Source organism: Ptychodera flava, chromosome 13, assembly GCF_041260155.1.
Source record: "Ptychodera flava strain L36383 chromosome 13, AS_Pfla_20210202, whole genome shotgun sequence".
Classification (NCBI taxonomy): Eukaryota; Metazoa; Hemichordata; class Enteropneusta; family Ptychoderidae; genus Ptychodera; species Ptychodera flava.
Genome location: NC_091940.1, coordinates 28,189,749 through 28,214,756, shown reverse-complemented (window position 1 = coordinate 28,214,756; position 25,008 = coordinate 28,189,749). Strand labels below are relative to the sequence as shown.

At 38.8% G+C, this 25,008-nt stretch overlaps 1 long non-coding RNA gene across 1 annotated transcript; it reads left to right on the top strand.

Annotated features, from left to right (window-relative positions):
• The first annotated feature begins 1,192 nt into the window (after positions 1-1,192).
• On the top strand, positions 1,193-25,007 carry LOC139148047 (uncharacterized). Its single transcript, XR_011555861.1, has 3 exons — positions 1,193-1,441; positions 20,110-20,285; positions 24,538-25,007. It is a non-coding gene; the product is annotated as an uncharacterized lncRNA (long non-coding RNA).
• The last annotated feature ends 1 nt before the right edge of the window (position 25,008 follows it).

The following is a 25,008-nucleotide window of genomic DNA, read 5'->3' as shown; positions in this document are numbered from 1 at the left end:
GCAGGGTATGATACTCATAGCACTGAATGGCAGATTACACCCTACCAATATTTTCGTCGCTGATGGTCAGAATAGACACGGAGCATTACACTTTCAGTATTGGACAGCGTAGCGAAGCTACTGCAGTGAACTGCAATAAAACTGCTTAATACGCTGATTATTTTCAGCTGTAGCTAGCTGGCAAAGTCGACAACATTAACAGAGTCAGATGACACAAGAGCGGCTTTAACTCTGCATGTGGGTCGAAGCCCAGTTATAACACACTCCCCTGTCTGGTTTGAAGCATTTTATTGCAGGAAAACAAAAAACTTGTTACAAAAAAAATCAAATTGTTACAATACAGTATAACAACATCAGCGAGCAAATGGACCTACTTGCGAATGAGAACAGACAACTAACACTGCTTTAAAAAACTCGATAATCTTGACTTTGAAAAATAAAAAATCGATGTTTGTCGAAAAATTAAGTACTGTCGCACACAATACCACACAAAGATAAACTCATTTATCTTTTGTATTTTATCTTAAACTCAAAGATTATTTTTCAAAGTTAAGTTTATTGATTTTTTTAAAGCATGTGTTAGCTATCTGTTCTCATTGGCAAGTAGGTGCCCATTTGCTTGCCCACGTTGTTATATTGATATAATTTTAAACGTGTGTATAACGATAAGCGCTCGACTATAATGTCAAAATTACTTGTCTGTAATTTTAATGTCGAAACATGCATTTCATTAAATAAATGTGCAAACAGAAATCATGCGGACGGCTTTTGAGACATAAAGTGAGCAGCGCCCATAGTAAGGCTGTGGCCGCTCGGCTGTCATGTACACCTTACACCCCTTAGGGTGTAAGTGCGTATGGTTAACAGTAGAGCTGAGCGGCCACAGCTGTCCACATGATTTCCGTTTGCACATTATTTAATGAAATGCATGTTTCAACATTAAAATTACAGACAAGTGATTTTAAAATTAGTCAAGCGCCTGTGGTATAACCAGTAATTTGTTTTTCGGCAATGAAATGTTTCAAACCAGATTGGCGTGTCAGTGTAGTGTGTTATAACTTGGAAGTTTCTGTTTATTTATTTATATGGTGTTTGATATAGCCACTGAAATGCACTGCGGCATAACCGGGAAAAAGTTTATTGGTGACCTTCGTCCTGAACGTCGGCGTAAATAAAGACAGGAAACGTTTGCAGGGTGTGATACTCATTCTCTATTTGTTGTGGTTCAAGCGACCTCAAACCAGACTAAACAATCAACGGTTTCTCACTTCCATCAACAGCACTGGATCCCCAAGATACGATATGCAAATATGTTAACTGTTTGAAGTTATTGGTAAGCCATATGAGCATCTCCCGCGTAAATGAAGCATCATCGTTCACTGTTACTGGTGTGGACTTAACCAGCACACTATAGCACTATACGTCTCATCGCCTTATGCCGGTAAGGTAACTAAGACTCAAGTTAATGTGCTTGTTTGTTCACTAGTGTTGTAACGTGAGCATTTACCTCGAACTTGTTGTATCAGACTTACCGACTGTCTCATTCTTATAAACCTTCCACTAATCCACTGCGCAACGCTCGCTTCTCGACAACACTTCTTCTATATATACACCTCTGCGTCTAGTTAGCTTCGGAAACTATCGACTCAACCTATGTGCAACAGGCATGGAATGATCCCTCATTCCAAAACACGCTCCATGGTTGGTTGGAATGCAGTCCAGTCATGTCATCGGATATGTCTACTGACCTCTTAAGTGCATGTTTGGTTTTACGCCCCACTAGCTGTATCTTTAAGCATTATTTTTTTTACTTTAATTTCAAGTTAAAATATGTTTGTTATAATGCACTAATTTAGGTATGTGTAGACTTATTACTAACTACCACAGTCATTTGTAGTCTATTCGGCTCATCGTCTGTGCGCCCCATAGACGTGTGTACAGTGCCTGAGAAGGCATACTACGTTTCTGGATGTGTAAACGTCTTTGTAATGGTTTCTTAATTAGTTGAGTGTCTTTTAATTGTTGTGTTTACGTTTAATTATAGTAGCGAGTAGAGTACTGTCCTTGGTACATGCACTTAAGAGGTCAGTAGACATATCCGATGACATGACTGGACTGCATTCCAATGCGTCTTTTTGTATTAGAGTGTGTAGTCATTTATCACTTCTTCTGACAGTTGTTTTTGCCAACGTGGCAGTATTAGTATTAAGATGATATTAAGTAGGGATATTAATATACAGACTAGGCAATCATAATGAGCAAACTATCGTATGTCATTGGCTTAAGGCTCTATGTGCAAAAGTGGCTTCTGATTGGCAGAGAAGTCATACTTAAGCCAGTGTTTGTGTGATTTTGTTGAGTTAGCATCGGGCGCTACTCCACGCACAGGGGAAGGATGCTGTTATGCCCAGCAGTAGTAGCAGAGATCTCTAAGCTATGGACTTAGAGTTTTGTAAGCAGATAGAACGGAGTTGCTGATAGAACAGAGTTGCTGTATGATTACGAGACATCTCAGACGTCTCAGCGGCAAGGCTTGCAGATATTCTGAGCAGCTGCTGACTCAATCTGATTAAAAACAGATGTAGAGTACGGCGACGTCTCTGTACTTGCGCGGTTTTCTCTTGTTGTAGCCTCTCACTACGAGGCGACAACAAGAGAAAACCGCGCAAGTACAAAGACGTCGCCGTACTCTACATCTGATTTTAATCAGATTGCTGCTGACTTAGCCTCGAGGGGCTTCAGCATTGATCCAGCGGCCAGTGTGCCGACAGCTAACCCCACAGCGACCAGGTTCCTGTTAAGCGAGCAGAGGGGTAAGTCCAGTTAAGGACTTGGTTAATGGCTGTATGCTGCTCGTTCCTGTTCCCAGAGTATCACCTTAAACTCTGGTCTTGCTGCCTTAGCCTTGCCAGACTGTCTTAACAGAAAGACAGTTCATTCCAGTACTCCGTAGCTGTCAAATAGTTCCAGTGGCATACTTGGCATTCCAGACATTCATTCCCTGCTGAGTGGAGCTACGTACGATCCTGAGTAAAGTAAGCAGAGAGTTTAGAGAGCAGAGAGTTTAGCAGTGAAGCTGTTGCTTTAGTTCCAGTAAGCTGTTGCTGTCGTTCCTGTTGAATGATGTATTTAACCATTAAAGAATATAAGCCGAATGGCAGAGAGCTGTAATACACGACTCCCAGTGTTTTATTGGCCTGGGTTGGGCCGTTAACCTCAGCAGAACTTCGCCGGCAGGTACCATTAAGTCAGAAACCCTTACGGGGCCTCTAAGCAGTGTAGTATTACTCAGGCCGGCTACCACTTTCCTATTTATAAAATCACAGTTACGAGTGTAGTGATACATAGCGGCCGCCGCGTAGTATGCATAGAATAATAGGCATACTGCTCGGCGGCCGCTATGTATCACTACACTCCTAACTGTGTAAAGCCCTGTACGAACCCGACTCACGACACAAAGGCCAGAAAGAGAAAAAGTGTCGCACTAGTATACACACGTCTATGGGGCGTATCGCCGCAGAGCGGAATAGACCACAGGTGACTGTACTACCTACCCTATGGTACTGTATATGCAATTTTGAACAAGATAAGGTGTGAGGGCGGAACCCCCTATTAATATTATGCACAGAAAATTCATTCAAGTGCGACAGACACAGGAGCTCGTTGCAGTGGCGGGTATATCGGCTACGGGATCAATAGATCGAGCAGACTTCTCAGTTAACGAGCGCCTGTGGCGACAGAGTAACCTTTTGGGGAAGAGCAAAACATTTTCCCGACAAGTGAAAAACATTTACAGTACATTTACCAATGATTTTGACGATGAGATACAGCTGGATATTGATACACTACCTAATTAGGTTTGTCAGTTTGCTCGCGAATTTACCCTTTTAGTGGTCAACTTTTACAACTTTGCGCCAACATCAGACAGACTAAAACAGCAGGTGACGCAGCAAGATGTTTGTAAACTAATTTACTATGTAGTATGTTTATATCTTTACAGCAGCTATCAGTTTCAATGGTGACACACACAGAGACTGGTTGCCTAGTTTTACAAGCAGTTCAAATTCACGGAGAGGTGGTAAAAGAACGACGTTACTGCAAATTTAGACTCAGAGGACAGTGTTCTTTGTAGTTGAATATCAATAAAGTTCATGACTTAAAAAATAATAGAGTGATGTGTAAAATGAACAAACTTTACTTTGGACTGCTTGTAAAACTTGGCAACCAGTCTCTGTGTGTGTCACCATTGAAACTGATAGCTGCTGTAAAGATATAAACATACTACATAGTAAATTAGTTTACAGACATCTTGCTGCGTCACCTGCTGTTTTAGTCTGTCTGATGTTGGCGCAAAGTTGTAAAAGTTGACCACTAAAAGGGTAAATTCGCGAGCAAACTGACAAACCTAATTAGGTAGTGTATCAATATCCAGTTGTATCTCATCGTCAAAATCATTGGTAAATGTACTGTAACGGCGGCGGAAGTTAAAGTATCCCACTATGCAGCATCCAAGTTTACCTACAAAACTGGCTAACGTTGATGAGCCAGTGTCTCTGAGACAACGATACCTGACTTCATCGGTGTTACGGGCACGCAAACGAGTCAAAACGTTGAGTAGCTGCAATAATCGTAGTCCTTGCGCCGGCTTTTTCTGTGGTGTTGGCTGTGTAGCCGCCATCGCCCGTTGCAGAAGTCAAGATTTAAAACAATATGTGAACTCTTGTAGCTGAACTTCAGTGAACCTGAATATATCAAACTGTATGCACTCTTTCCGAGCGAGGCGACTCTGCAACCCTTGACATTCCAGCCGGTATCTTTAGAGACGCCCGCTAACTCAATTTGAGCAACGCATCTAACTATCTGTACACCACCACTTTTTAGCTCACGTATTCACACACATGAACTAATGTCGCACCGATATCTGTCTGTCTCTGTGTGTGTCTGTATCCGTGTGTTTATGTGTCTTTCTCTCTGTCTGTCTGTCTGTTACACTATATCTCAAGAATTTCTGAACAGATTCAAGTCAAATTTGGTAGACAGGTAATATATGATTATGGCAAGAGCTGATTAGATTTTGGTTAGAGTGGCTTGTATATATAATGCTAATGCGCATACTTAATAACTTTTGAAAAACAGACATACAAATGAGAACGGCTGCACAGAATTGGTTGACATTTGCTACAAATGTTGACTACACAAGGATTTATCCCATGAAAGACATAACGATGTGACATGAAGGTTAAAGGATAATTTGCGTATTTGACGAACTTTCCGAATTAGGGATATTTATCTGAATTAACCACCTCATAATTGACGAAACGTTGTACATATATTGAAGATACTATGATTTATGATCACTGCAAGTGATCACGCATTTTTACTTCAGCCAATTCCTAATTTTCATATTTAATGAACTATCCTAATTAGGGGTTATATATCTTGATTGACTCGATCAAAGTTGACGAAACTCTCAATGTACTTGGAAGATACCATGATACAACATTATTGAAAGTCGTTAAGTATTTTTACTAAAATCGATTCCCAATTTGCATAATTAATTTTAATTTTATAATGAATTTGCCTAATTAGGGATATACATTTGGATTGACTTGACTAACATTGACAACACTTTCACTGTACATTGTAGAAACTAAAGACCAAAAGTCGATTTAGATTTTTTAGAACATCTAATTACTAATTACTACTATATAGTAAAAAGAATTCAGGTTGACCTATTTACGCCCGGATCATTTTTTCACCCCGTTCTCCAAGCACAGATCGTAAAGAGACCCTGTTTTGTGGCCACACGTTCTCTTCTCATCCAAGAACACGGTGGTACAGTAATATGTTGATAAAAATTCATAATTTTGATAAAAAATGCGATTTTTCAAAATCTCTCGCAAAATCCCGTGTACTCTCGCTTACCCTAACAATTGACGGTGCCCCCGCGCGAGAAATTATAATAAAGGCAAATATAAACAAACACAATCGCATTTAATGAGGTACATTTCGGTAAGTTTCTTGCGGATTATTCTGACATTCACCTGATTTAATTTGTTTGCTTAAATTATCTCCGTGTTTGCGATTAATAATTATAATATTCCGTCTCCAGTGGGGGGCTCGCGACCGACTTTTGTTTGTAAGTGCGCCCGACCGCTATACGTGACCCCGTCGCTTACCCTATGTTCTAACGGAACAAATTCAGCACAAACGAAAACCGCTAATTTCAAGTATCTCTACGCGTATAATGTCCCGAAACATGTTAATTTACTCCAGCCATACCTTTATTTACTCGTATCCTCTTTAAAATTGTGAATGGGTTTGCTTTACTGTTAATTAGCGACATCAACGAACACTCCGGACAAGCCGCGGAGTAGCACCCCCCGACCATGTTTTGCCTGTGCAAACAAACATTACGACCAGCTACACGGGGCACAGTAGCTCAAAATCCGTGTGTCCTCGGATTATCCTTCGGGATGTTACTAAGACATCATACGTGCAATCAGAGGGCAATTTTTATCACAGAAATGGAGAAAGCTACCAGACAATTAAACCATGCAAATTGCTACTGACGGACTGTTTAAAGTCATCTCCAGCTTGTGATTATACAGGTTCTATCACAAAGTGCGGTATTAAAAACTGCAAAACCTGTAGTATGTTCATCACTACAGAACAGTTCAGTAGTAGTTTGACAGGTAAGACCTATTCTACCAAATGTCTGGAACCTCTGAATTGCACAACAAAAAACGTAATCTATGGAATTGAGTGTTCATTGTGCGGGCTCATTTATGTTGGTGAAACAGGAAACAGCTTACGATCTAGAATGAACGGACATCGCAGTGGAGTGAATCGATCTTTGGATGTGCAACTTTATAAGCATTTTAACCAGGACGATCACTCCACTTTGTCTATGCGTGTCCGTATTCTTGAAAAATATACCATCCACCAACAGCCCCACACTTAGTTCACCATTCCGTAGACAGAGAGAATACCACTGGATTAGACAGTTAGGTACCGCAATGCCTTATGGTTGTAATGACAACATCAAAGATATAGGCAATCTCTCAAGTCCTGGTTGTTCAGAAGTGAATGTGATGGGCCTATTTGAGTCTTCTGTCCGTAGAAGACGTAGTCATGGACATAGGCGTTACCATCGGCCTAAATTGGATACATCAGCTACATCCAATTGCCATGACAAATTTCATGAACTGCTTCTTTTATTGCAGAAGCCTTTAGGTCTCCATCACATTCGTACTTCATTATTTGCTCTTTCCATCAAGGACTTGAGAAGGTTGCATGTCTATGCATTGGGATTGTCTTTGACAGATCCGAACAAACAACCGTACAGACTGGTTAGTATTATTGCTGACATTGCACTATACAGACTATACAAGCCTGTTCGTGCTGAACCTATGACTGATGATCATCGTCATTTCATACATCTTCCATTTACTAACAAAGGAATTGATGCCATTAATATCAGCAATATACTACACAACAAAAAGGTTACATCAACTATACCTGTATACTTTAAGAACCAGTCTGTACCTATTCTGTCATATCAATACACCAAGACAATCTCCAATAAAATTTCAATTACAATAAGGCATTGCGGCACTTAAAAATTGATGAATTCCTTCAAACACCAGCATCCTGTGACTGCTCTACATCTCCCTTCAAATATACTCCAGTTGGCCATGTCATCACTGGTGATCTGAACTTGGTTGAACATCACCACCTTCGTAAGATATTATCTTGTGGACCCAAGTTCAGAGAACCTCGCAGGATCAACTGGAACCATAATTTTAAGATCATTATGGACTCAGTTGAAGATTATGCCAGGAAATGGGCTAAAAGGGAGGATGTAGAGTTGGACACACTGTCAGAATGGGTCAAATCTGTGAGGAAAATAGTGCGTGGCCGTATTGGTCGACTAAGATCACATGTTTGCAGAAGACCCTATTCTGTATTTAAAGATCCTGATGCTGTTAAGTGTTTGAATGATATCCATGACAAATATGTTGTCGTCCCTGCTGATAAAGCTGCCAATAACATTGTATTTGTCTGTAAGAAGTATTATTTTGAATGTCTTATAGACGAACTTGGTGTAACTAAGACCTCAACCAACTCCACTTACAGACAATCAATGTTCAACAAATCTGAAATTTTGGCAAACCATAAGTCATTCATGGATAATTTTAATATTACAACAAAGGATGACCATAATAAGTTGCCTAGCTTATACTGGATACCAAAGCTCCACAAAACACCTTACAAAGCTAGGTTTATCGCAGGATCTTCAAAATGTTCAACAACAGAGTTATCAAAGATACTGACTTCTGTTCTTTGTACTGTTAAACAGGGACTTCAATCATACTGTGATGTTGTTTTTCTCGGAGTGGTATAAATCAAATGTGGATATTAAAAAATTCGAAGGAACTCTTGGAAAATTTGAAATCAAGATCTGTTTCAAAAAAATAATCTATCTAAAACTTTCGATTTTTCCACATTGTATACCACAATACCACATGATAAATTGAAAGAACGCTTGAAAAACATCATCAACCAAGCATTTTTCTACAAAAACGGTTCACGCCGTTACAAATATGTGGTATTAGGGTATAATTCTACATATTTTGTTAAAAATACAACTAATGCTAAAGTGTTTTATACCGAGAATGACATTATCAGTATGCTTGATTTCCTCATTGACAACATATTTGTTGAATTTGGAGGACACATTTTCAACAGTGTATAGGAATTCCCATGGGCACTAACTGTGCTCCCTTACTTGCCGACTTATTTCTGTTCTCATACGAGGCAGAATTATCCAGAACCTTATCAAGCAGAAAAAGGTCTGTCTCTGTAGCTCGTACTTTCAACCTAACATTTAGATACATAGACGATGTTATTTCATTGAATAACTCTGAATTCAGTAAATATCTCGCTATGATTATCCTCCAGAATTGGAGATAAAAGATACTACAGAAACGGCCTCTTCTGCTTCATATCTGGACATTTTACTTGAATTTGACTCCAATGGTCACCTTTCTACTAGGCTATATGACAAGAGAGATGATTTCAACTTTAGTATAATTAATTTTCCACACCTCATCAGTAATATTCCACTCTCACCTGCTTATGGGGTATACATTTCCCAGCTTATACGATATGCAAGAGCATGCAGTTCATATGGTGATTTTGTAGAGAGACATGGCCATCTCTCTTTCAAACTGTTAAATCAAGGTTACACCAGAGCAAGACTTGTCTCTACATTCAAACGCTTTTTTGGCAGGTATCGCAAGCTGGTAGATAAATACAATATCTCTCTTCGACAAATGATCACTGATGGCATCGGTGACATGGGCCTTAGTTAGTGACCACTACCTATCTGACTTACAGATTGATATATGGCGGGTGCCACATGTGGGGCAGGATGCGCTTACTATTTTCGAAACACCTGACATCACTTCTTTGTCTTTTGGCAGAGGTCCATATATCTTTCTTTCATGAATTTGACTTTGTTTGTACCGTCTATTTACTGTCTGTTCTGTGCTGTTTTGTGTCTATGTTTACAACTATTGTCTTACAAATTTGACCTAGTGTTATTGGATTATGGATTGGTATGATTGCGATTATTAACCTGTGACCGAAACGGTATACCCTCGTAAAAGAGGCGTAGATTTAGACCAATAGATAGGAATATGATAGGAGCCATGAGCTTTTAAAAATTATAACATTCAAACAACATGAACTATTCAAAACTTCCAATTTTTAAAAGATATTTCGATTTCGCGCGCGTCGCCCAGTCGGTCGCCCAGACGTACGATGAGGTCAACGAACTCCTGTGTATGTTACAAGCCGATGAAAGGCGCGCCGTATCTCCTGGCCTGGGAAAACGTACATATATGTGCATATCGCGCAAAGTGAGGAGTTTGTGAAAGGATGTTTGGATAATAATGTCAGAAAGATAAAGTTTTACAATGAGTAGGATGTAGTGTATTTCTTTTCAAGTATTGCTGTCAAATTGCCGTGATTAAACACATCCAGTCCGGCCGGGGCTGACACCGGGATGGAGTGGCGGAGGTCGATCATCACACGAAAGGACGTGGAAATGTTCTGATGCGACGTAGTCCGTCCCTTGGTTTATTCTCAGTGCATGGAGCCTAAGCTTATTATTTACGCGATTGGAAATGTGTGATTTACAAAATATCCGCAAAAAAGTAATGCGAGATAGTAGTAAGAAAACTTTACATGGTATGATCTATCAACGCCAACGCCGGTCCCTGGGTAATTATTGTCGAGGCCGGGTGATCGTACTCAAACATCCCCGGGCTCTCGCTTTGTTCAAAGTTGCGACTTGGCGTCAATGAATGACTTTCCTTCAGGATGTATCATTGGATGATATTTTAAAAATAAAGCCCTCCCATATCCGTCGGGTTGATTGTCTTCTCTAAAACTTGCGCAATGCATGATTGGTCCTTTCCGAATATTGTCTCAATTTTATACCACATGGGGGGAAGTTCATCAACAATAAGGTCTGTGAGTGGTTCACAAATTGCAACTTTCATCTCATAAAATTGTCAATCAAACAGTGTGGCGTCCAACAACGTTTTGTCTCCGCACTCCAGGGTGAAAAAGAATCACTTTGCGAGCAGACAACGAACATTTTAATGAATTGATCATTTTTCAACATTAAAAGTTATATAAATGACAACTTTAACTCACAAAAAACTCACAAAGATTGAATGAGGGAAAGTCCTGACACATTTCCATGAAATCCAGGATAACTATTTGCACTTTTGTTTGTTGATAGTTATAATTTTCAACACGTCTGTATCTTTTCAGGTCATAAACAACACTTTACTCGTTCCTTTAGCAATGACTCATACCTTAACATCTGCATAATTTATTCTTCAACACACAAGTCACTTTTTTTGGCTATGGTATCTCCACTCTCTCTCGAAAGAAATTATGACATCTTCAATATCATGAAAACAGTGTAGCACATTAGGTTGTTTATTTCAAATACTACATGAATATGCAGGCAAACATCAGTAGATGAAATTTTGTTCAATGCTATACATGTATATCATTGATATAGGAAATATACCAGTGTATCCAGAAATACCAAGTGTACAAATATAGCGTGAAATAAATTTGGCATCTACTTGAATTTTTAGGGTTGCCCAGAAATAAATATTAAATAAACATTATTTATTGCTTGGTATGCTTTTAACAAAACTGATGAAGAATGAATGAATGAAAGTCAAGGTGACATTTTACGTGTAGCTGTGAATACCATGTTATAGGCTACAGTTTGAAATAAGATAACTCAAGGTGAAAATCAGCAAGCCGTAGATCTATTATTGACCCTATTTGAAACTGTCCCTCAGCTACAACATCATGAATTCACCTGGAGATTCAAGAATCTCACCCACCTAAATCTAACTGTACCCTTCTAAACACAAGTTGCCTGAGCTCCAATGACCGAAGAGACACAATGAACACAAGATGCTGGAGAATCATAATTTGTTGGGAATCACATGTATGGTGTAGCTCCGCCCACCTTTCCTTTACTAATTATTTAGATTATGCATTGGGCGTGTCATTAGGTAGTCGTGTCATTCATTGATTCTAATGATTATTCATACTACACTGTATATATGGACCTGTGATAGTAATAAAGGTCAAGATTTGAACTTGGTCATACTAAGACACAATACAAAGCTGTCTCCGGCCTATTCTGTCTCTCTCTAACCGAACCTATCCCCAAGTGTGTACCCCACATTTGTTGGTGCCGAGACCAGGATACCAAGATGTCCGACATAGAGAAAGACAAACGTTGCAGAAGGGGCCACCGCTCGCAGATGACCAAACTCATCAACAAGGCTGAAGAAATCGTCAACTCCGATACTCCACTACAACCCAGCAAGATCGATTCGCTGAAAGCTACCATTGCGAGTATGGCGACGAAAATCCAGAAGATCAAAGCCTTAGATGAACAAATCCTCAACAATATCGAAAATGACGACGATTACAACAGAGAATTCGAAGAAGCAGACGATTACGTGATTAAAGTCAACGAGGACTTGGTGAGATTCGAGGGATTTCTACAACGCCTAGCAAATCCTTCAACCCCAGCCAACACCAGCAGTCCCACACCAGAGAGCACTCACGTAAGTCAACCCCCAGATTCCAGTCAACAAACGACAAGAAAAGTCATCTTACCGAAGCTGACGCTGACTCCTTTCAGTGGTGACATTCTCACCTGGCAAAGTTTCAAAGATGGATTTGATGCTGCCGTCCACAACGATACAAGTTTAAGTGGTGTCCAAAAATTCCGATATTTGCGGGCACATCTCCGTGACGAAGCAGAACGAGCCATCCAAATGTTACCACTGACCAATGACCACTACCTGCAAGCAGTCGACGTACTCACGAAAAGGTATGGTAAACCTCAGACGATAATCAACGCTTACATGAAGGCGTTATGGCAACTCGAGAGGCCAACCGGAACTCTGAACAGTTTAGTAACATTTCACGACAATATGGAAGGTTACATTCGCGGACTGAACGCACTCGGCAAATCAGATGACACTTTCGGAGATCTGCTGATTCCGATAATCCTAGAGAAACTGCCTGCGAACGTCCGAAAACAGATCTCCAGAGACAAGGGAGATGAAGCTTGGACATTAACGAGTCTAAGAGAATCAATTCAACGAGAAATAGAAGCCGACAGAGCAGGTGAGACTACTATTGACTTTGAACTCGATCTTACCGATCAACCACCTGCTACCGCCGCCTTTCTGACAACAACTCGTCAGAAGGCATCGAAACCACAGCACTGTGCGTTTTGTAAGAAGACAGGGCATAAACCTACAGATTGCACGGTTGTCACCGACAAGACAAAACGACTAGAAATCGTCAAACGAGACAAACTGTGCTTCAACTGCCTTAGTGGTACTCATCGTGTTTCAGACTGCAAATCGAAATACAAGTGCCAGGTCTGTAAGCGCAAACACCACACAGCAATATGCACCGGAGAGACACCAAAACGCCCAGCCGCAACGAGGGATGACGTTCGTACCTTGGTATCGTCCGATGTCAGCCGAAATTCATCGGTGCTACTGAAGACCGCCATCGCAGACATCAAGGCTAGAGGATCAACGATGTCTGAATCGGCAACGCTACTCTTTGACGACGGGTCGCAGAGAAGTTTCATCACTGAACGTACCGCCAGAGCAATCGGTATAGACTTTAATAACTGTGACTCTGAGCTCATAAACGTCTCCACACTTGGAGCGAAATCCACTGGTTTACGATCAATGAAGATTGCAGAAATTACGGTAATTATACCTAATGGTTGTAATGTTAATATACGTGCTTTAATTGTACCTCAGATAACTACACCACTTAGAAACCATTTGAAGTCTAGTGCTAGGATTGTCAGATTATCGTATTTGCGAGAGTTGGAATTAGCACACCCTGTATCTGATGCGTACGATTTCGAAGTTTCAATTTTGGTAGGAGCAGATTTCTATTATTCATTTGTTGGCGATCACGTTATCCGTGGACAGGGACCCACTGCTGTGTCTTCTAAATTGGGTTATTTGTTGTCTGGGCCCTTGTCACATCCAAATTCCAGTTCCCTCCCCACCTCTACTGTAATGCATGTTGCCACACATACTTCTGGGGAAAATAGCTTGCTTCAAAACTTCTGGAATGTTGAGAGTATTGGCATTACTGACGACCATGTTAGTCAACAGGAAGTTACGTATGACAGTTATACCAAAAACAAACTTCGCTCTGAAAACAACCGATACGTTGCTAAACTTCCCTGGCGCCAAGACCACCCCGCATTGCCGACAAATCGAAATGTTTGCGAAAAACGAACCCGCACGATGGTACAAAGATTAACACCGGAGATTAGACAAGTGTACGACAAACTAATCACAAATCAGTTGGAACGCGGTTTCATAGAGATAGTTACTAATGATGATGTAAGTTCAGGCCATTATTTACCTCATCATCCCGTAAAGAAAAATTCCGATACAACGCCTATCAGAATAGTTTACGACTGTAGCTGCAAGGTCGGAAACAACCCCAGTCTAAACGACTGCTTAGACGCAGGGCCATCGCTACTAAATGATCTTGCTTCGATTATGCTCCGTTTCCGCATGCACAAATTTGGCGTTCCGCAGATATTGAGAAGGCATTCTTACAAGTAGGCCTAGAGGAGTCCGATCGTGATTTCACAAAATTCATGTGGTTATCGGACCCTGACGATCCAAACAGTCCATTTTGTATTTACCGCTTTAAAGTCGTGTTGTTTGGTGCCGCATGTTCGCCGTTCATTTTGAACGCAACCGTCAAGTTTCACTTAGAAAATGACGGATCTGAAACTGCCGTAGATCTAAGCAAAAATATCTATGTTGATAATGTTTTGAGTGGACGCGACTCTGAACAGAAACTCATAGATTATCATACCGAGGCAATAATCTCATAAATCAAGCGGCATTAATCTATATCAGGCTTAACTGCGAATGGGCTACTAACTGCGCTGAGTTGAAAGAAATTGTTGCAAAGGCAAATATTCCGTGTTCAGATAGCATCGCAAATGTACTTGGTTTACGCTGGGATACAGAATCAGATGCACTTCGCTACCCAGATAAAGATTTAGACAAAACAACAGAAAGCGAACCACTTGTTACGAAACGAGAAATTGTTAGAGCAACTGCAAGTTTGTACGATCCTCTCGGTTTCATTACTCCCGTACATATCAACGCTAAGATTTTCGTCCAGAAATTGTGGAAAGCACAAGTTCAGTGGGACGAACCGCTACAAAGCGATCTTCGAAACGAATGGGTTAAGATATGCCACGAATTACAAACAGTTTCCGAAATACAAATCCCACGTTACCCATTCAACTCAGATACCAAAGAAAGCAAATTCGAATTACACGCTTTTTCTGACGCTAGCAAGAAGGCCTACGGCGCAGCAGTTTATTTACGCAATCCGCAGACGCGCGAAACTGCCCTTGTACTTTCCAAAAGTAGAGTGACTCCAGTCAAACCTTTGACAATACCACGCGCAGAACTCATAGGAGTTTTGTTAGGATCTCGTCTTCTGAAATTTGTTCACTCCAGTCTCAACGAACAAATTAGTATTGACAAGTGTTATTTGTGGTCTGATAGTCAGGCCGTCCTATACTGGTTGCAAAACAATAAGAAGTTGCCATGTTTCGTTAGCAATCGAATTACTGAAATCAAGGCCAATGAACTCATTGGTGAGTACAAATACTGTCCTACAACTGATAATCCAGCCGATCTATTGTCTCGCGGCATTCTGACGTCACAACTAGCTGAAAGCACGCTATGGTGGCGTGGACCACAATGGCTAAAATTGGGAGATTGGCCAGTTTGCGAAGTCTTTGATAAGTGTGTACCCCACATAATTTTATTATTTGATCATTTCTTCCCGACCTTCCTTATTTTCATTTTCGGACAAATGATACTATAATATGGAAGGGATTGAAAGATATCAATCATCAACTCTTTCTGTATATTACAAAATAACTAATAACTGAAAAAAACAAGGAGAGGCTTAATCACGTCATGGTCTCCAAACCGATTCTGTAAAATAGTTTACCCTAATTGCCTTTTTGGGAATGTGCAACTTTGTAATCAACTTGCTGTGTGTATTTCAGGTGAGATAAACACTTGCGAGTGTAAAATTGGCGTCATCCTCATACTCACTTCAGCTTCACAGGGCAGGTATGGATTTTTTTTTGTGAGATGCTGCGGTGTCATTTTTTTCACTAGACTGACGACGGTCAGATCTGACTACTCCCGACAGTACAAGCATCATATCATGCATTTCCAGTTATCTCTTTCACAAACATTCATTCAGTAGGGTTTTGCGAAGCATCTTGTTTACATATACAACAAACTTTCCTAATTGGAGATATATATGTGGATTGGTTTAATCAAAGTTGACAAAACGTGCTGTGTACATTGAAGATTTTACGATATTATATATTATTATAGCTTTGTCAATACCAGTGAATTTTGTGACGTCATACCCATACATTATTACTGATAATGTATTCCATTATTCAGCATTGCGGCCCCACAGCGAGCAAGTTTTGTTTTGGAAAACGAAAAAAGGACTGCGCATTTAAAAGGAGGGAAAGTATCGGATAAACCATGTAATACACAAAACCACAAATCTTGATAATGGTGCACAATATTGATAATAATGTTTTACTGAACGATTTATCACATTTTTGAGTCTTCACGCACGCATTTGTCGTCTGTCTGGCTGGCGCTCCCGCTGGTTGTACTACCACGTTTGTTGACAACATGGTTCGCTTCGTTGCCGTATAGGTGAAACAGAACTCAGTACGTTTGCATACTCCTAGACGATACTGGGTTTGACACATGGCATATTATGTATGTCAGTGGCCATGTAAACGATGCAAGCATGAAAGGCTACTCGAACCAGCCGTAAACGGGCCAACAACGGCAGCTTGCTGTCATCAACCTTGACCGGAAGTGTCTACGGATATACTACGGAGCCATTCAAGGTCTCGGTCCAAGGTCAGCTACTACCAACAATCATGACGACCGTTGACTCTCCGTTGATCTAACATCTCGGCCACCTAATTCTGATGCACTGACTGTAATCGGAGACAACTTTCATTCATCGTTTTTTCATTCATCGTGTTCTCGATATCGCGACGGTACCGAAACCTCCAGTATGTTTGTCAACTGTACCTTTCAAGCACCCGTTTACGTCAAGTTCTGTTGTTCGCCGAAATAAAATAGCTCTTCTCAAGAAGCCATCGAAAATTAAATTTATAGACACAATTATTATTGAAATACAAACATTGAATAACAATGTTGAACTCTGTTGATATCGTTTGCAATGAATGCTGTACTACTAGCGACATAATAATGATCGTATTGATCAGCTGATACCATGGCATGCAGCTCGCTGATCATGCTGATGTCGATGCATGAACATTCCGTTTTCTTCATCTCTGGCATTTCACCGTGTCGGCTTTTTGAATGGCATGATATTTAAATGTGATGTTTCAAGTTCAATATAGACGGTAGGGATGCAGTTACGTTTCATTTCCTTCGAAAATACATCGTTTTTCAATTCAAAATGAACCGTGAAAGTGCTGGTCATTTTTTGTGCTGAACGCGTGTTCAGTGCAATGCACTGTGCAAGTGTGGAGTGCATGTAATATGTACAGAGTCAGGGCCGATCATGCTGGACGACGCTCACTGGCTTCAAACTCAGTTTAAATTTCCTTTTTTATCGTTTTCTACAACTACGTAAATTCACTGGCATTGCCAAAACTATAAAATAATAGCAATAATGCACCCCATCCCGGCTCATAATGGACTCAAGCAAACTTTGCACTCCACTTTTGCTCAGTGTTCACACACGTCAACATATGTCACAGCGATGTCTGTGTGTCTGTCTATGTGTCTGTGTAACTATGTGTGTGTATCTGTCTGTCTTTGCGCTCGATATCTCAAAAACTGCTTATCAGATCAGAATCAAATTTGGTACATAGATTCAGTTTGCAAATGGCGAGAACTGATTAGTTTTGGGTGGTTGTGGTTTGCTTACGTTTGCTCACTAGCATAATTAATGATTTTAGAAAAAACGGCTAAACATTGAGAAGGACTGCTCACAATTTCATGAGACTTGCTACAAATGTTGATCACACTAAGATATATTAGCCGTGGGAACCATTAAGGGGTGACATGAAAGATAGTTGCTAATTCGCGAACTTTGCTAATTAGGGATATATATCTGAATTGACTTAATGGAAATTGATGAAACTTGCTATTTACATTAAAGACACAATAATACGATATCATTAAAAGTTATTTAGCATTTTCTCTTCAGCCCATTCTTAATTTTCATATTTAATGAACTTTCTAATTAGTTTTATATACATGAATTAACTTGACCACAGTTAATGAAACTTGTAATGTACATTGAAGATACGATGATACAAAATTTTTGAAAATTATTAAGCACTTTTACTTCAGCGAATTTCTTATTTGCATATTTAATGAACTTTCTTAATTAGAGATATATATCTGGATTGACTGGACTAAAGTTGACGCAACTTGCTATACACATTAACGACACTATCACACAAGATTATTGAAAGTCATTAAGCATTTTTCTTCAGCGAATTCCTAATTTGCATTGTCAATGATATTCGTTAATTGAATGAATGCTTTATTTCACCAAATGCTTCACAGTATGTACAATAATGAAAATTATCAGAAACTGTGTATTACTTAAGTTGTACAAAGTCAAAGAAAAGAAAAGAACACTGCAATATTGTAAAATCTGGTGGGGACAATGAAAATAGTATAAAAGAACTAGTCTATTTCATGGCCCGTGAGTATACTAATAACTTTCAGTACAAGCTTAAGTGTGATGGAGGATAGAAACAAACACAGTTTTATGTAAATTCAGTAAGTGATGTTTCAATGCAGACTTGAAAACTTGTCTACTTGATAATTGTTTGAGATAGTCAGGCAGCGAATTCCAGTGTTTCACAGCTGCATACCTAATGTTATGTTGTGAAATTGTCAAATTTGAGCCTGGAATACGAAAATTTTCAACTTGTGTTAAACGTGTTGGATACGAGTGCTTTGGAATCTCAAAATAGTGTTCAACTGTATGAGGAAGATTGTTATGCTTCAAATCATAAACAAACATACAAGTACAATATTTACTCAGTTTGTAGATATCTAAAATATTGAGATTCACTTGATCAAAGTTGGCAAAACATGCTATGTACATTGATGATTATACCAGGTTAAAACAATATTGAAAGTCATTTCACATTTTCAGGTCATCTAATTTGTAAGTTGCATATCTAATGAGCTTTCACAGTTTGGTATATATGGCTTGAAGGACTGGGCCAAAGGTAATTACACTTGCTATATAAAGTGGTGATACAATGACAGCAGTCACAGAAATTGAATATTTTATTTCAGCTAATTACATATTTATATACTTCATGGACTTTTAGAATTAATGGGGTGAATATTGTTCATTATGTTGGTCATGATAATTTCAATGAAGTTGCAAACATGTGGCAAAGGTTCAAATTCACACATAACTGCAATATATAATGAAACACGTGAGCATTTTCAGTTCATATCTGGTCAGTATTAGACAGCGCAGCAAAGCTTTGCAGTGAACTGCAATAAAACTGCTTTATACACTAATTGGTTTTAGTTGTAGCTAGCTAGCTAGTTGTAGTCGACAACATTAAAGGAGTCAGATGGCACAAGATCGGCTTCAACGCTGCTTGTGGGCAGTCAAAATAAATCAGCAAAAACTGCCTAGTAACAAACTACACTGATACGCCAATCTGGTTTGAAACATTTTATTGCAGGAAAACAAAAATACTTGTTACACACCAAGTTTCAAATTGTTACAATACAGTATGAGAACATCAGCGAGCAAATGGGCACCTACTTGCGCATGAGAACAGACAGCTAACACTGCTTTGAAAACTCGATAATCTTGACTTTGAAAAATAAAAAAATCGATGTTTGTCGACAAATTAAATACTGTGGCACACAATAGCACACATAAATAAATAAATTTATCTTTTGTATTTTATTTTAAATGCAAAGATTATTTTTCAAAGTTACGATTATCGAGTTTTTTAAAGCATGTGTTAGCTATCTGTTCTCATTGGCAAGTAGGTGCCCATTGCTTGCTGATGTTGTTATATTGATATAATTTTAAACGTTTGTATAACAGTAATTTGTTTTTCTATAATAAAACGTTTCAAACCAGATTGGCGTGTCAGTGTAGTGTGCTATAACTGGGCAGTTTTTGTTATTTATTTATACGGTGTTTGATATAGCCACTGCATGCATTGCGGCATAACCGGGAAAAAGTCTATTTGTGACCTTCGTCCTGAGCGTCGGCAAGGGGCGTAAATGAAGACAGGAAACGTTTGTAGGTTGTGATAATCATGCACCATTTGTTGGGGTTAAAGTGACCTCAAACCACACTATGCAATCAACGGTTTCTCATCTACGTCAACAGCACTGGATCCCAAAGATACGATATGCAAATATGCTAACTATTTGAAGATATTGGTAAGCCATATTAGGATCCAGTCCAAGCCACTCCCCAGAAATCCCGGGTAAATGAAGCATCATCGTTCACTTTTACTGGTGTGGACTTTACCAGCACAATATACATCTCATCGCCTCATGCCGGTAAGGTAACTAAGACTCAAGCTAATGTGCTTGTTTGACCACAAGTGTTGTAACGTGAGCCTTTATATCGAACTTGTTGTATCAGACTTACCGACTGCCTCATTCTTATGAGCCTTCCACTAATTTACTGCGCAACGCTCGCCTCCTCCGAAGCTTATCCTGCTTATCTCCGACAACACTTCTACTCACAGTTACGTGTGGTTCGATACATAGGGGCCGCCGCGTGGTTTTTCTAGGCATACCACGCGGCGACCGATATGTATCGAACCACACGTAACCGTGGAGTCAACCTATGTGCAACAGGCATAGAATGATCCCTCATTCCCAAACACGCTCCATGGTTTGGTTGGTTTTACGCCCCACTAGCTGTATCTTTAAGCATTATTTTTATGAGCTTCACTTTCAAGCTAAAATAAGTTTGTTATTATGCACTAATTAAGGTGTGAGTAGACTTATTACTAACAACAACAGTCGCCTGTGGTCTATTCCGCTCATCGTCTATGCGCCCCATAGACGTGTGTACATATGCCTGAGAAGAACCTCAGGCATATGTACACACATCTATGGGGCGTATAGACGCAGAGCGGAATATACCACAGGTGACTGTGCTACCTACCCCCTGGGACTGTCTATTGAATTTTGAACAACACAAGGTGTGAGGGCGGAACCACCTATTATGCACAGAAAACTATTTTAAGTGCGACAGACACAGGCGCTCGTTGCAGTGGCGGGCATATCGACTATGGGATCGATATATCCAGCAGAAAATCGATCGGTCTAGCAGAGTACCCAGCTAACGAGTGCCTGTGACAACAGAGTAACCTTTTGAGGAAGAGCAAAACCTGTTTTCCAACAAGCGAAAAAGCAGTATTTAACGGCGGCGGAAGTTAAAGTATCCCACTATTCAATATCCAAGTTTGACTACGAAACTGGCGGGCGTTGATGAGTCAGTGTCTCTGAGACAACGATACCTGACTTCATCGGTGTTACAGGCACGCAAACAGGTCAAAACGTTGAGCAACTGCAATAATCGTAGCTTTTCGCCGGCTTTTGCTATGGTGTTGGCTGTGTAGCCGCCATCGCTCGTTACAGAAGTCAAGATTTAAAACAATATGTGAACTCTTGTTGGTGAACTTCAGGGAACTTGAATATGTCGAACTGTATGCACTTTTTTCCGAACGAGGCTACTCTGCAACCCTTGACATTCCAGCCGGTATCTTTAGAGACGCCCGCTAACTCAATTTGAGCAACGCATCTAACTATCTGTACACCACCACTTTTTAGCTCACGTATTCACACACATGAACTAATGTCGCACCGATATCTGTCTGTCTCTGTGTGTGTCTGTATCCGTGTGTTTATGTGTCTTTCTCTCTGTCTGTCTGTCTGTTTACACTATATCTCAAGAATTTCTGAACAGATTCAAGTCAAATTTGGTAGACAGGTACTATATGATTATGGCAAGAGCTGATTAGATTTTGGTTAGAGTGGCTTGTATATTTAATGCTAATGCGCATACTTAATAACTTTTGAAAAACAGACTTACAATGAAAACGGCTGCACAGAATTGGTTGACATTTGCTACAAATGTTGACTACACAAGGATTTATCCCCATGAAAGACATAACGATGTGACATGAAGGTTAAAGGATAATTTGCATATTTGACGAATTCCCTAATTAGGCATATTTATCTGCATTAACTCCATCATAATTGACGAAACTTTATTCATCATTAAGATAGATACTATGATTTATGATCACTGAAAGTGATCACGCATTTTAACTTTAGCTAGTTCCTAATTTTCATATTTAATGAACTATCCTAATTAGGGGTTATATATCTTGATTGACTCGATCAAAGTTGACGAAACTCTCAATGTACTTGGAAGATACTATGATACAACATTATTGAAAGTCATTAAGTATTTTTACTAAAATCGATTCCCAATTTGCATATTTAATGAGTTTTCCTAATTAGGGATATACATCTGGATTGACTTGATCAACATTGACAACACTTTCACTGTACATTTGTAGAAACTATAAAGACCAAAAGTCGATTTAGATTTGTAGAACATCTAATTACTAATTAACATATACAACAAACTTTTCTAATTTGAGATATATATCTGGATTGGTCTAATTAAAGTTGACAAAACGTGAAGAAGATTTTACGATATTATATATTATAGCCCAAACAAAGGACCATTTGCCCGACGTAAAGGAGGGTAAATGGTCTACTGCCTCGAGAGTACGTAGTCCCTTGTTCGGGTTATACTGTTTATTACATGCCTCTCTTACACATTCTCGCGAGCCAGAACATAATTTCCGCGCCGCTGACCTACGCTAATCTGTTGCCGTAAAGAGGCGCGTGGTTTACGATGATGCTCGTACATAGTTTTCACTCAAAATGTTTAGGTTTATTTGCAAATGACAATCACATACTTCTTTTCCATGTCAGACGAAAATCCGTTAAAATAGAACAATTTGGTTAATTTACTAGTTTACTTTCAGTCGAAGGATGTCTATGCAACCCGTGATGTCATCATCGAGTTACCATTGAATCCCGGAACGAGCGACGTTCCATATACGAGGCATGTAATAAAAATTGAAGCTATTTAGCATTTTCATTTAAGCTTATTATGATTTGCCTATTTAACTAACTTTCCCATTTAGGGATATATATCTGGATTGATTTGACTATAGTTGAAGAATATTGCTATGTATATTGTAGATACCATGATATAATATTATCAACAGTCAGTTTTGATTTTGTAGAACATCTTATTACTAATTTGCATATTCAACGACCTTTTCTAATAAGAGATATACATTGATTGATAAAGTCGATGAAACCTTACATGTACATTGATGGAATATGATAAAATGTCAATGTAAGTTTTTAGCATATTTTAAAAAAGCAAGTTACTAATATGCATTTTTAAGTACCTTTCCCATTCAGGGATATAGCTTGAAGGGCTCTAAAAAGTATTGCTATGTATATTGATGAGACAATTATGTTGTATAATTGAAAGATATTTTGCATTTTCATGTCAGATAATTTATTGAGACGACAAACTTCAAACTTGACCCGCGCATGTGATATATATATATATATATATATATATATATATATATATATATATATATATATATATATATATATATATATGATATCTGTCTCTTAAGTTTCATGTATCCTGCAATCATCAGACAGAATAAGTGGAAGGATTCTTACATACTTACGTATGATATGTACATACATATACATATATAAGAGTGTTGAGCTATTAAGAAATTTTTTACTTCTTATATAAAAGTGATATGTACAGTCTATTTTTAGTAAAAAATTATAAATTTGTACATAATTTCTTATCAATGGCTGCGAGACAGTGTCCTTGGCGCTATTTTTTATTTTGCTTTCAAAAATTTTGTTAAAGACAATTTGTAAAATACGTGTTACTATTTAATAGTTTGACGCGTTTATTTGCATAGTTTTAAGATAGTGGCTAGCTGTACAGCCGTCTATATGACTCAAAATTAAAAACCATTTCATCGCTTATACGATTAGGTTTAGATATTTTAGTGCAGCATATTTTTTAATTGTCATTTATATTACAGTTGTGAGTACTGCGGTACTTAACTCATTTCCCTCCGTGTACAAATCTGTTTATACTAAACATCAAACTATGATAACCGATTCATGCAATTATATCCCTAGAAGCTTGGATATAGGTCATGCTAACGTACTCTATCAATTTATGGGTCATACATTCACAGAAAATGAAAATTGTCAAAAAAATGTAGATAGGGAAATAGCAATAACTAAATTTTACATTTTCATATTTCAAAATCACGAAATTTCACCCATTATCAGTATGTGCATCATGTTGTGTTTACGTGAGAATTATTCAGTTGTCTATTCAAACTTTATATTGTACCTCCTGTCTGACAAATAAGATTTTAATCTTTTGAACTTTTGTTCATGATGAAGGGTTTGATCAAACAAACAAATGTTTTTGAGAACCTTATATGAAGGGCCAAGATTGATCTTGAAGATATGACTGCATTCAACTTTTATGAAATATTTGCCAGGCCATACGATTCATGGTCAAAGATACTTTGTGATGTGTCAACTGTAAACCCGGAAATTTCGCAATGCTGCGATATAATATAAAATTCACGAAATCTTCTCATTACATTTATGTTAGAACTCTTAGACAATTATTAAAATTATTCTTATATTTCAGAATATTCATAGAAGCCTGTTGTAAATGTCTTTTTACAACGCAAGTTCAACCAGCAAGGGAAGAAATGTTCGGAAAACATAAACGAGACGGAAAGTTTTTTCTGAATTAAGAACCTCTCTCGTAAAAGATCGTGACAAGACTTTTACAAATATAGAACGTGAACAAAGTCATAAGTTGACTAAAGGAAAGAAAATGCCATTGATTTGTGAAGAGTGTGGAAAAAGTTTTAAACATGATGAAAATAGGTTACACCACACACTGATTCATATTGATGAACAGAAGTTTGTCTGCAAAGTATGCCGTAAGGGCTTCAACAGCAGTAACAACCTCAAAATCCACGCTGGGACACATACACGTGAAGAGCCATTTGGCTGCAAAGTGAGTTGTAAGGGTTTCGCAATAAGTGGACATCAAAAAGTTCAGATCAGGACACATACAAATGAAAAGCCATTTCTCTGCAAAGTATGTGGT